The following is a 14537-nucleotide window of genomic DNA, read 5'->3' as shown; positions in this document are numbered from 1 at the left end:
AATCTAACTAACGTGACCTCTAACGTGGAATGGGAGCTAACTTGCAAAGTTAATGAGAAAAGTAATCGCCAATAATGCCCTCGAAGCCATCATAGCCCACGTTAAGAGTTACGTTAACTTAGTTAATGTGAACTCTAACGTGGAAGAAGACAATAAGGCCAACGTTAGTGACACTCCCCTTTGTCACTAACTTTGGACCAAGCTCATAATTGGCCACGTTAGTTGCCACGTTAACTTAGTTAACGTGGCTTCTAACGTTAAGAAGCAAAAGGGAAGCCAACGTTAGTGACATTCACCTTTGTCACTAACATTCGCCAAGCTTCCATAAGCCACGTTAACTCCGAAGTTAACTTAGTTAACGTGGAAGCTAACATGGAGAGAGCAATTGGTCGCCAACGTTAGTGACACTTACCTTTGTCACTAACGTTGGGGTGAACCACCAAGAGCCACCATGAGCAACGTTAACTCCCACGTTAACTTAGTTAATGTGGAAGCTAACGTGGATAAAGAGGTAATAAGCCAACGTTAGTGACACTCGCCTTTGTCACTAACGTTGGAGATGGCTAGCATGACTACGTTTGAAGCCACGTTAACTTAGTTAACGTGGACTCTAACGTGAGAAATAGGGGCACATTGGAACGTTAGTGACAAAAGTAAGTGTCACTAACGTTCTCGAAGGATTGGCAAGCTTACGTTAAGAGCCACGTTAACTAAGTTAACGTGGACTCTAACGTAGGGAAGGGGGAGGCTTAGCAATGTTATTGGGAAAGGTAAGTCCCAATAACGTGTGCGAAGGACCAAGAGGCAACGTTAGTGGTAAATTTGTGCCACTAACGTTGAGGTTAACGTGGCTCATACTTGGGTGAGCAACGTTAGTGAAAAAGGTGATTGTCACTAACGTTCTCGAACCCATACTTTCACTTAACGTTAACACCACTAACGTCCTGAGCTAAAAGTCCCGGCCTACTTCACACTTTCTCTCTGCAAGCAAAGCTAAGCCCAATAATGAAGATAACTGCTTCAAACTCAGGATCCAAAAGCCCATACCCAAGACTTGAAGAGCCAACTAGAAGATCAGAAGAGTAGTATATATAGGAGTAACTTTGAATTAGTTTGGAGAGCTGGAAACTTTAGGGAGCCTTTGGCCTAGAATTACTCTCTGTATTTTACTTTCTCTGCACTTCTAGTTTACTTTCATCATGTATTCTCCATCTTTGTTTTCATTTTCCAGAGCTATGAACAACTAAACCCCTTTCATTGGGTTAAGGAGCTCTGTTGTAATTTGATGGATCAATTTTAGTTTTCATTCTCCTTCTTCTATTTTTTCTTTTGATTTTACTAGAAAGCTTTCGATCTTCATCCAATTGGGTAGTTATCTTGGAAAAGAAGCTATTCATACTTGGATCTCTTCTGAACCTTGAAAGAGGAATGAAGGGATCATGCTAGAAATGCTTTCTCATGCTGGACCAAATTGGGTGTGGATGGATATGTGACTATAATCCTTCCAACACTTGATTTGGGAAATGCATGTGGTATAATCAGTGACCATACTTCATCTCTTCTCATGAGCAATTGACCAAGGAATTGGCTATTGATCAAGATTTGAGAGATTGAATTACAAGGAATTGTAATTCGATCACTTAAGATTGCCAAGGAGATCAATGAATGCATTGATTGAGGAAGAGATGAAAATGAACTTGATCCGGAGAATGCAACATCTCCTGAGCCCAATGAACTCCCCATTTCTGATCTTACCCATTCTCTTTAATTTCTGCCATTTACTTTTATGAGCAATTGCCCCATCCCCATTTAAGATTCTGCAATTTACTTTCCGCCATTTACATTCAGCTCTTTATTTCCAGCATTTACTGTTTCCACTATTTACTTTCCCACCATTTAATTTTCTGCAATTCCCAACTCAAATTCTGGTTCGCTCAACTAGAACATTCCTTTAATTAAAGTTGCTTGATCAATCAATCTCTGTGGGATTCGACCTCACTCTATTGTGAGTTTTTACTTGACGACGAATTCGGTACACTTGCCGAAGGAAATTTGTTGCGAGACAAGTTTTTCGCGTATTAAGTTTATGGCGCCGTTGCCGGGGATTGATTTTGAATCAACAATGATTAAATTGGAGGATAACTAGATTGAGTATTTTTAGTTTGTTTGATTTAATTTTCTGTTTGAGTAATTTACTTTCAGTTTTTGTTAATTTCTTCCCCCCTACTTTTTCGTTTTTTTTAGTTATTTACAATTCAGTTCACTGACCCACTAACTGTTTGATATATTTCATCACTCATACTAACTGTAATTCTAACAAAAATACTTCCTGCATCTATTTTCTTTGCTTGTGCTTTGTTGGTTGTATGACAGGGAGAAGAAGCGGGGCTTCAACTTCCTTTGATTCAGAACCTGAGAGGACCTTCCTTAGATTAAGAAGGGAAGCAAGAGAAAAACGAGTAGTGGGTGCCGAAGAAGAGGAGGAATACTTTGAACCAAACATGGAAGAAAACATGGAAAACCATCATGAAGAAGAGGCTCACAACCATGGCAGAGAAGGTTGAGCAAATCATGCTGGGGAGGAGAGAAGAGTTTTAGGCTCTTACATCAATCCAAACCCAGGAAACTGTGGAAGTAGCATTCAAAAGCCGACCATCCATTCCAATAATTTTGAACTAAAACCGCAGCTCATCACCCTTGTTCAGAACAACTGTTCGTTCGGAGGAGGACTCCAAGAAGACCCCAATCAACATCTAACCACCTTCCTGAGGATATGTGACACGGTGAAGTCTAATGGTGTTCATCCTGATGCCTATAGACTGCTCTTATTTCCATTCTCACTCAAGGATAAGGCAGCCAAGTGGCTGGAGTCTTTTCCAAAGGAGAGTTTGACAACTTGGGAAGATGTGGTGAACAAATTTTTAGCCAGATTCTATCCTCCCCAAAGAATCAACAGGCTGAGAGCTGAGGTCCAAACTTTCAGGCAACAAGATGGTGAGACTCTATATGAAGCATGGGAGAGGTTTAAGGAGCTGACCAGGAGGTGGCCACCAGATATGTTCAATGAATGGGTGCAGCTACACATTTTCTATGAAGGCCTTTATTATGAATCAAAGAAGGCAGTAGACCATTCATCTGGAGGATCTCTGAACAAGAAGAAGACCATTGATGAAGCCATAGATGTCATTGAGACTGTAGCAGAAAATGACTATTTCTATGCTTCTGAAGGAGGGAACACTAGAGGAGTGATGGAGCTAAACAATGTAGATACTCTGCTGGCCCAAAATAAGCTCATTACCAAGCAGCTGGCTGACCTCACCAAGAAGATGGAGAGGAACCAAGTAGCAGCAATCACCACTTCATCAGCAACCCAAGACTTGAAGAGCCAACTAGAAGATCAGAAGAGTAGTATATATAGGAGTAACTTTAAATTAGTTTGGAGAGCTGGAAACTTTAGGGAGCCTTTGGCCTAGAATTACTCTCTGTATTTTACTTTCTCTGCACTTCTAGTTTACTTTCAGCATGTATTCTCCATCTTTGTTTTCATTTTCCAGAGCTATGAACAACTAAACCCCTTTCATTGGGTTAGGGAGCTTTGTTGTAATTTGATGGATCAATTTTAGTTTTCATTCTCCTTCTTCTATCTTTTCTCTTGATTTTACTAGAAAGCTTTCGATCTTCATCCAATTGGGTAGTTATCTTGGAAAAGAAGCTATTCATACTTGGATCTCTTCTGAACCTTGAAAGAGGAATGAAGGGATCATGCTAGAAATGCTTTCTCATGCTGGACCAAATTGGGTGTGGATGGATATGTGACTATAATACTTCCAACACTTGATTTAGGAAATGCATGTGGTATAATCAGTGACCATACTTCATCTCTTCTTATGAGCAATTGACCAAGGAATTGGCTATTGATCAAGATTTGAGAGATTGAATTACAAGGAATTGTCCTTGTAATTCGATCACTTAAGATTGCCAAGGAGATCAATGAATGCATTGATTGAGGAAGAGATGAAAATGAACTTGATCCGGAGAATGCAACATCTCCTGAGCCCAATGAACTCCCCATTTCTGATCTTACCCATTCTCTTTAATTTTTGCCATTTACTTTTATGAGCAATTGCCCCATCCCCATTTAAGATTCTACAATTTACTTTCCGCCATTTACATTCAGCTATTTATTTCCAGCATTTACTGTTTCCACTATTTACTTTCCCGCCATTTAATTTTCTGCAATTCCCAACTCAAATTCTGGTTCGCTCTACTAGAACATTCCTTTAATTAAAGTTGCTTGATCAATCAATCTCTGTGGGATTCGACCTCACTCTATTGTGAGTTTTTACTTGACGACGAATTCGGTACACTTGCCGAAGGAAATTTGTTGCGAGACAAGTTTTTCGCGTATCAGAAAGCATGAAGAAATGAAGTTTTGGAAGATTCATCTTCCGTGCGTGCGCATAGTGATGCGTGCGTACGCACACGCGCGCAAGTTTGGCGATGCGTACGCGTGACCCACGTGTACGCATCACTTCAGTCACATGACTTCATTAATTCAGCACGCTGGGGGTGATTTTTGGAGCTTTCTTGGCCTATTTCTGAAGGCTTGGAGGCTGAAATCAAGTGCTATATGAAGGGAACTTCATGGCATATGAAGGGAGATCTCACTTGTAGGGTAGAAAACACATAGTAGGAGTAGGAGTAGTGTAGATTAGGAAATTCTCTCTTAGGGTTTTAATTAGGGTTTGTAGAATTTTATACTTCAAGTTTGATTTTGGATTATAGCAATTGCATTGTAAGTATTTCTTTAATTTCTCTTTTAATTACATTACTTGTTCTACACTTTCATCTATTTCAATTTCTCTTGTCAATATATGCATAGTTTACAATTTTGGATTTTTAGTTGTTGAATTTGATGTTTGATTCTCATTTTATGTTTGTTGAGTTGCCTTGGTTGCTTGTTATCAATTGTGGTTCATAGCTTTTATTATTTTCCCAATTTTGCTATATTTTATGTTTATTCCCTCTATGTGTTTGGTGAAATGCCAATCTTAGTTATGATTTCCACCCCTTGGCTTGGGAAAAATGAGTCTATGGATTACTAGAGCCATAATGTCCAATATTTAGTGATAATTCTTGGGTTGTTAGTTGTTATTGTTTCCACTAATGCTAGCTTTTTACTAAGGTAATTAGTAAGTTAGCTAGGACTTGTGGATTAATAACAATTATGCTCACTTAACTTATCCTTCGATGTTAAGGATTGACTTAGTGAGAGTAATCCATCATAATTATCATAGTTGTGGTTATGGCTAAGAGGGATTCCATAACTCATCCCAAGTCAAGGTTTATTTTATGTTTTGAACTACCTTTCCATCACTTTATAGCATTACTTGTTTATATTACATACATAGTTCTTTTATTCCTTTATTACTTTGTTAATTGCAATTCTTTCTTGTTCTTTTATCTCATTATTTCTTTATTGTTTCTTTATCATTGAAAACCCCTTTGATTCTCACAACCAAAAATTGTGCACTTATTGGCATTAGTTCCTAGGGAAGACGACCCGGGATTTAAAACTCCCAGTTAATTTGTGTTGATTGTGACATCTTTAAGATTATAATTTGATTGATGATCAATGGTTGGATTTGGACTATACTTGCAACGTCAATCCTATTTTTAGTGTGAAAATCTAAATCCATGCTTTTGGTCATTGTCAAAGACCCCAACCAGCATCTAACCACATTCTTGAGAATATGTGATACTGTGAAGGCCAATGGTTGATGACAAGTCATCTTAGCCTAGTTTCACTAGTCTTTTTCTTTTGTTTTGAATTGATTTTATGCACTTTCTTGAGCCATAAGTAAGCCAATTGAGTAAAATTTCATGTTTCCTTTGATTCAATCAACCATGGAAGAATTAATGTAATTTCATGAGATTTTGTGCTATAATTGTCATATACTATGAAAGAATAACAATCTCATGATTTTGAGCATAGCTTTGATATGTTTGGTTGATTGATGATAGGGGAAAAGAGCTTTGAAGAAGGTTGGAGAAAGAAGGAATGGCTAGGAGTAAGAGAGAACAAAAAGCTTGAGCCAAAGTTTGCCTCAAACTTTAGCTCAAACTTTTGGAAAAGTTGAAATCTCCCAGGAAGAAGCAAAAGCTTGTGCCAACGTTTGCCTCAAGCTTTTTGGCAAACGTTGGCACCACACACCAACACCCTGGAGGAGAAAAGCTTGCGCCAACGTTTGCCTCAAGCTTTTTGGCAAACGTTGGCGCCACCATCAACACACCCAGGAGAGCAAAAGTTTGCGCCAACGTTTGCCTCAAACTTTTTGGCAAACGTTGGCGCCACAAGGCATACAAGAAGGCTCAACGTTTGGCTCAAAGTTTGACCTCAAACTTTAGTCCAAACGTTGGTAGCAGCAAAAGGGGGCAGCTGATATGAAAAGCTTGAGCCAAAGTTTGCCTCAAACTTTGACTCAAGCTTTTATGATTCATGGCCCGGTTCACAATGGGTTTCTCTCCAACTCCAAGAGTAATCAACAGAGGCTTTTATCAACCCAATTCCATCAAGAGCAAAGGTCCAATTCAAGGCTTGAAGACCATTTGAAGAAAGTGTATAAATAGCTTAGGATTTAAGTTTTCAAAGAGCTTTCCTTTTCGTTTTGCTGAGAGTTTTGGAAAGCTTTTGGTTAGGAGTTATTTGGAGATTCTGAGTCTTGGGGAAGGAGAATTGAATTCTCTTCCTCTTAGTTTTCTTGCTTTCAATTTCATTTACAATTTGTCTTGGATCTTGGGTTAGAGAATTGAAGGAATTCTGTTTCAATCTCATCCTGAGATCTCTCTGTTTTATTTACTACATAATTGAATTTCAATTTCTGTTTATTGCCTTTTCTTCTACTCATTCTACAATTTACTTTTCTTTATTTCATGCAATTGAATTCTACATTTGGATCTAGGAAGGCATTGAGATCTAGACTCGATTATCTAGTCTCTTGGGTCTTGAGATCTGGAGTTTTCATTTTAAATTCTCTGTTTAATGTTTTTCAAGTTCATTTAAATTTCCGTTCTAGATCCGGTTCAATTCAATTCTTCTTCTACTTTTCAGTTTAGTGCAATTTACTCTTCCTTGTTTAAATTCTGCAAACCCACTTCCCAATCCCCTTTATAATTCAAGTAATTTACATTTCTTGCACTTTAAGATTCAGCCATTTACATTTCTTGCAATCTAAGTTTCTGCAATTTACATTACTTGTTCTTTAAGATTCAGCTTATTTACTTTCTTTGCTCTTTGATTTTCTGCAAACTACCCCTCCCTTTACATTTCAAGCAATTTAGTTTCTGCAATCACAAATCACCCAACCAATACTTGATTCGCTTGACTAAATCAACCACTAAACTAAAATTGCTCAATCCTTCAATCCCTGTGGGATCGACCTCACTCACGTGAGTTATTATTACTTGATGCGACCCGGTGCACTTGCCGGTTAGATTTGGGTATTTTGGAAATTCGTTTTTCCGAAAATTTCCCCCATCAAGTTTTTGGCGCCGTTGCCGGGGATTGAAATAGATTGACAATGATTAAGTGAAGTGGAGATCTAGATCAAGCACTTCTTCTTTTTTGTTTCTCTAATTTTTGACTGACACACTAACTGTTTGAAATTTTGCTTAAGCTAACTAAAACTTCATTCTAGCAATAGATTGAAGTGTTACTGGTGGTGTTTCTTTTGTTTTGTTTGTATGTCAGGTACAGGGAGAGCCACTCCTGTTTTATCTGAAACTGACCAGAGAACTCTTAGAAGGTTAAGAAGAGCTGAAAGAGGGAAGAATATTGTTGGAGAGGAAGAATCTGAGGAAGAATATCACGAGATGGAAGGAGATCCATCTAATCCAGGAGGAAGGGTTAACAATAACCCACAACAGAGAAGAGTACTGGCCTCTTATACTTTTGCAAATGCTAGACATTGTGGAAGCAGCATTCTCACCCTTAATGTCAATGCAAATAACTTTGAATTGAAGCCACAACTCATCACATTGGTCCAAAACAACTGCTCGTTTGGAGGAGGACCATTGGAGGATCCAAACCAACATTTATCCACTTTCTTGAGAATTTGTGACACAGTTAAAAGCAATGGAGTGCACCCTGACATATACAAGCTGTTGTTATTCCCATTCTCTCTCAGGGACAAAGCCACTCAATGGCTAGAAACATTTCCGAAGGAAAGCATTAACACTTGGGATGATTTGGTGAGCAAGTTTCTTGCCAAGTTTTACCCCCTCAAAGGATCATCAGGTTGAAGACTGAGGTGCAGACATTCACGCAATTGGATGCTGAAAATCTGTATGAGGCATGGGAGAGATATAAGGCTCTGCTGAGGAAATGTCCACCAGAAATGTTCACTGAGTGGGACAAGCTACAGAACTTCTATGAAGGACTCACTCTAAAGGCTCAAGGGGCACTTGATCACTCAGCTGGAGGATCATTGCAACTGATGAAAACTGCAGAAGAAGCTCAAAATCTTATTGACATGGTGGCTAATAATCAGTATTTTTTTGCGCATCAAAGGCAACGCCAACCATCACAAAGGAGAGGAGTAATGGAGTAAGAAGGAGTGGACTCAATCTTAGCTCAAAACAAAATGATGCAGCAACAGATTCAGCAACAATTTGAGCAAATGGCCAAAAGAATTGATGGCCTACAAGTAGCATCAGTGAGTGCCACAAGCCAACCAACCACTCCTTGGGGGCATAATGAGGAGAACCAAGAGGAACAACAGCAAGAGCAAGTGCAGTATATGCACAACCAAGGTTCAAATGAGGTGTATGGTGATACCTACAATCCATCATGGAAGAACCACCCAAACCTCAGATGGGGGGATAACCACAACTAAAACCAACAACCATGGCAGAGGAACTCAAACCCAAACACCTTAAGAAACAACCAAAACCACAACCAGCAGCAGACTAACCAAAATCCCTACAGAAAACCCCAAAACAACTACCCCAACTCTAACCATTATCCATCCAATAACCAACCTACCAACCAAAGCACTTACCATCAACCATCAGCACCCCATAACCAAGCAATTTTACAAGACTCTCAGAGGATTACTAATCTGGAGATGCTCATGGAAAAGATGATGAAGAACCAAGAAATGACCACAAAGAACCAGGAAGCCTCCATGAAGAGCCTAGAGAGGCAGATTGGGCAAATCTCTAAGCAAATTTCTGTTGAGAGACCTTCAAGCTCACTGCCGAGTGACACAATCCCAAATCCTAAAGAAGAATGCAAGGCGATACAATTAAGGAGTGGGAGAACATTGATGAGCAACAATGACACTACAAAGATGCAAGTAGAGAGCAGCAAAAGAACAATAGAAGATGAAAAGCAAACAAAGGCAGATGAAGCCAAGGATCAAGTTGTGATGCCAAACAAGAGCACTGAGAAACTCAAAGAGAAGAACAACCAGCCACACAGTTCAAAAGAAGTGATTCAGGGACAGCAGCAAGTGGGAAAGAGCATCACACCTCCACTTCCATATCCCCAGAGGTTCAGCAAAGAGACTAAGGACCAACATTTTCATAAGTTCCTTGAGACTTTCAAAAAGCTGGAGATCAATATTCCCTTGGCTGAAGCACTTGAGCAAATGCCTCTGTATGCCAAGTTTTTGAAGGAGCTTATTAACAAAAAGAGGAGTTGGCTTGAGAAGGAAACCGTGTTACTCACCGAGGAATGCAGTGCTGTGATTCAAAGGGGCATTCCACCAAAACTCAAGGATCCAGGAAGCTTTGTAGTCTCATGCACCATTGGCAGAATAGTTCTCAACAAAGCTCTCTGTGACCTTGGTGCCAGTATCAACTTAATGCCTCTCTCAATGATGAGAAAGCTTGCCATAGAAGAACTTAAACCCATCAGGATGTCGTTGGTCATGGCTGACAGATCAATCAAAACACCCAATGGAATTGTGGAGAATCTGTTGGTGAAGGTTGGGGAGTTTATTTTCCCAGCAGATTTTGTGATTTTGGATACTGAAGAGGAAGTAAACAATTCCATCATTTTGGGAAGGCCATTTCTAGCCACAGCAAGAGCCATCATTGATGTAGAAAAAGGAGAAATAATCTTCAGGGTCCACAATGAACAAATGGTCATAAACATTTTCAAGTCAATGCAACACATTCCTGAGCAAGAGGATTACATGAGAGTGGATATGATAGAGAGTTTGGTGGAAGAAATGCTGGAAGAAAGTTCTCAAGAGCAAGAAGGAAATCAAGGGACAACAGAGGAACAGGTAGCTGAGACTTCTATTGAGCAAGATGAAAAACAAGACAAGAAGGAAGAAGTACGAAAACAAGAACTGAAGCCATTACCCACCCATCTCAAATATGCATTCCTTGGCACATCGGAAAGCTTCCCAGTGATCATTAATTCATCCCTGACAAAAAAGGAAGAAGGAGAACTTCTTGATGTACTCAAAGCTCACAAAGATGCTTTGGGATGGACCATTGATGACCTGAAAGGCATCAGCCCTGCAGTGTGTATGCATAAGATCCTCTTGGAGGACAATTCCAAACCAGTGGTTCAACCTCAAAGAAGGCTAAATCCCACAATGAAGGAAGTTGTCCAGAAGGAAGTAATGAAGTTGTGGAATGCAGGGATAATCTTCCCAATATCTGACAGCTCATGGGTGAGCCCGGTTCAAGTTGTACCAAAGAAAGGAGAAATGACGGTCATCACTAATGAGAAGAATGAGTTGATCCCTACTAGAACAGTGACTGGGTGGAGAATGTGCATAGACTATAGAAGATTGAATGATGCCACAAGAAAAGATCATTTCCCTCTCCCATTTATTGATCAGATGCTGGAAAGATTGGCCGGCCATGCCTATTATTGCTTTTTGGACGGGTATTCTGGGTACAATCAAATCGTGGTAGATCCCAAGGACCAAGAGAAGACTGCCTTCACATGTCCATTTGGAGTTTTTGCATATAGGAGGATGCCATTTGGGCTATGCAACGCCCCAGCCATATTTCAGAGGTGTATGCTTTCCATTTTCTCTTATATGGTTGAAAAATTTTTAGAGGTCTTCATGGACGACTTTTCTGTTTTTGGTGATAATTTCAACACTTGCCTGAACCATCTAACTCTTGTCTTAAAATGGTGCTAAGAAACTAATTTGGTTTTGAACTGGGAGAAGTGCCATTTCATGGTACACGAGGGGATTGTTCTTGGTCATAAGGTTTCAAGAAAAGGAATAGAGGTTGACAAGGCAAAGGTTGGGATCATAGAAAAACTCCCTCCACCAGCTAATGTGAAATCTGTTAGAAGTTTCTTGGGGCATGCAGGATTTTATAGAAGGTTTATCAAGGATTTTTCAAAAATAGCCAAGCCTTTGAGTAATCTATTAATGCTAGATAATCCTTTTGTGTTTGATGAAAACTGCCGGCATGCCTTTGAAACTTTAAAAAATAGACTCACAACAGCAGCAATCATCACACCCCCAGATTGGGAACTGCCTTTTGAACTCATGTGTGATGTAAGTGACCTTGCAATTGGTGCTGTACTTGGACAAAAGAAGGGAAACTTGCATCATGTCATATATTATGCAAGTAAAGTGTTGAATGAGGCCCAAAAAAATTACACCACAACAGAAAAGGAATTGTTAGCTGTAGTCTATGCATTTGATAAGTTTAGATCATACTTGATAGGATCCAAAATTGTGGTTTATACTGACCATGCTGCCCTTAAGTATTTGATGTCAAAGCAGGATGCTAAACCAAGACTTATCAGGTGGATACTGCTCCTACAAGAGTTTGATATTGAGGTAAGGGACAGGAAGGGCACTGAGAACCGGGTTGCTGATCATTTGTCGAGGCTACCACAAGAAACAATTCAAAAAGCCTCCCAGCCCGTGAATGAAAGCTTCCCAGATGAGCACCTTTTACAGATCCAGCAAGCACCTTGGTTTGCTGACATAGCAAACTACAAAGTGGGAAGGAAGATACCTCAAGAGTTCTCTAAGCAACAAGTGAAGAAGTTAATCAATGAGGGAAGGAAATTCTTATGGGATGAACCCTTCCTGTTCAAGAGATGTTCTGATGGAGTAATTAGAAGGTGTTTCCCTGAGAGTGAAATGAGGGATATCTTGTGGCATTGCCATGGTTCAGCTTATGGTGGACACTTTGGCCCAGAAAGAACAGCTGCAAAGGTACTGCAGAGTGACTTCTATTGGCCAACTATCTTCAAGGATGCCAGAGAGTATGTTCACCAATGTAATGAATGCCAGAGAGCAGGAGGACTGACAAGAAGGAATGAGATGCCTCAAAACTTCATCTTGGAATTGGAATTATTTGATCTATGGGGAATTGATTTCATGGGACCCTTTCCCCCTTCCTATTCTTTCAGATATATCTTAGTAGCAGTGGAGTACGTCTCAAAGTGGGTGGAAGCCATAGCCACAACCACCTGTGATGCACAGATTGTCCTCCAATTCCTTAAAAAGCACATTTTCACAAGATATGGAGTGCCCAAGGGTCTTGTTAGTGATGGTGGTGGTCACTTTTGCAACAAACAGATGGAGAAACTCCTCCACAAATATGGAGTAATCCATAAAGTAGCCACACCTTACCACCCTCAGACTAATGGCCAGGCTGAACTAGCAAATAGGGAATTAAAGAAGATCCTAGAGAAAACAGTGGGAAGCACAAGAAAAGATTGGGCTAGGAAGCTAGAAGATGCATTATGGGCATATAGGACAGCTTTCAAAACTCCTATTGGCAAGTCACCCTTTCAGCTATTGTATGGCAAATCCTGCCACCTCCCTGTAGAGCTTGAACACAGAGCTTTTTGGGCCACTAAACTCCTCAACCTTGACTCCCAAGCTGCAGGAGAGAAAAGGTTGTTACAACTAAATGAGTTGGACGAATTCAGGTTAGAAGCCTATGAGAGTGCTAAGATATACAAGGAAAGAGCTAAGAGGTGGCATGATAAGAAGATCACAAAGAAGGAGTTCAAGCCAGGACAGTAAGTGCTCCTGTATAACTCAAGGCTTAAGATCTTCTCTGGCAAACTTAAGTCTAAGTGGACTGGCCCATACTTGGTGACAAAGGTTTTTCCTTATGGGAGTATTGAATTGCTAGATGAAGCAACAAAGAGTCCATTCACAGCAAATGGTCACAGAGCAAAGCTGTACTTGGGAGGACAATGGGATAAGGAAAAAGAGGTTCGGAGCCTACAGCCTTCTTGAAAAGAATTGAAGGATGTCAAGCTAGTGACATTAAAAGAGCGCTTGTTGGGAGGCAACCCAACCAGAGGTAGTTTTCTTTTCATAGCCTTTTCAATAAAAATGTTGAATATTTGGTATGCATTGCAAGGAGCTAAGTTTGGTGTTACACACCAAAACAATTTAAAGGAGAATGAAGGATTATAAGTTTGGTGTTCCACCAAAACATAATTTAAAAACATATTCTCACTTCTTGCACAATACTAGCTCCAAGCAATCAAACAGATTATTCAATTACTTAATTGCTCTCTAGTTTTAACTTCATAACCCTTAGCAAGAACACAAGATTTTACATATAGTTGACCTATTGCATCAGAGGAAGTGGCAAGGAACTAAGTTTGGTGTTCCCACACCAAATTAAATCCAAAAGCCGCACTCAATTCATGCATACTAACCAGTCACCTAAGGGCTTGAGAAGCAAGCAACTTTTGAGAATTATGCAGGGAACTAACCACCAATTGAAGACCTAATGCACCATGACTCAAAAGGGGATCAACAAAAAGAAGGACAAAAGAACTGCAAACCAATAAGTTGTATCTATACTTAACTTCAGCTGTTGAGAGATGCTATGATTTATATCTTACTAAAGTGTTCATCTAGTACAAGTAGAATCAATTTTCTTAAAATAAGTAAGCTAGTCTAAGTGTGTGCTTGTGTGTTTACTTTCACTTAACAAAAAGCATGCTTTGTCCCCTGCATCTTTAATTCAATAAAAGAAATGTTTGAATGTGAAGTAAGATAGTTCTCTGTTAGATAGAAGTACAATAAAAGTAAGTGGTGGTATGTATGTGTGATTGTATGATAGCTCACTTTTAGTGAATAAGAGAACTAGGATGTCTCCTTCTAAGTAGAAAGTGGCATACTGTCTATGAATCTCAATCAAATAAAAGTCCTTGGTTAAAAAGAAAAACAAAAAGAGAAAAGAAATAGCCAAAGAGTGGCAACAGAACAAAAGAAAATAAAAAGAAACAAAGCTAGACAACAATAGCTTGAACCTTAGAATATATGCCTGTGGTGTCTTTGTACTAGGATCTGCTTGGATTATTAAGTTCTTTGGAGTGCATCAACACTTGGTGACTTGGGTTAACTAACCTGGGATCATCAGTTGAAAGTCCACTATCAAGAGCAACCTAACTACAAGGCATTTAGTAACCCAAAGAGGTGTTGGGCATCAATGTTTTAAGAAGGAATGTGAGCCAAGTGTCTATAGTGAATAATGTGTCAAGTATAAAGAAAGAAAAGAACTTGTTACAC

The 14537-nt window shown here is 39.6% G+C and overlaps 1 non-coding gene and 1 pseudogene across 1 annotated transcript; one reads left to right on the top strand and one right to left on the bottom strand.

Moving 5' to 3' along the window:
* Window positions 1-14537, top strand: part of LOC148545389 (uncharacterized) — a 57010-nt pseudogene that overhangs the window by 27071 nt on the left and 15402 nt on the right.
* Window positions 2955-3061, bottom strand: LOC148545391 (small nucleolar RNA R71). Its single transcript, XR_015901586.1, has one exon. It is a non-coding gene; the product is annotated as a small nucleolar RNA R71 (small nucleolar RNA).

The sequence above is a fragment of the Arachis ipaensis genome, chromosome B9 (assembly GCF_059453495.1).
Source record: "Arachis ipaensis isolate K30076 ecotype BB chromosome B9, ASM5945349v1, whole genome shotgun sequence".
Classification (NCBI taxonomy): domain Eukaryota; kingdom Viridiplantae; phylum Streptophyta; class Magnoliopsida; order Fabales; family Fabaceae; genus Arachis; species Arachis ipaensis.
The sequence above is the reverse complement of the archived record's forward strand: the minus strand, read 5'-3'. Positions and strand labels throughout refer to the sequence as shown.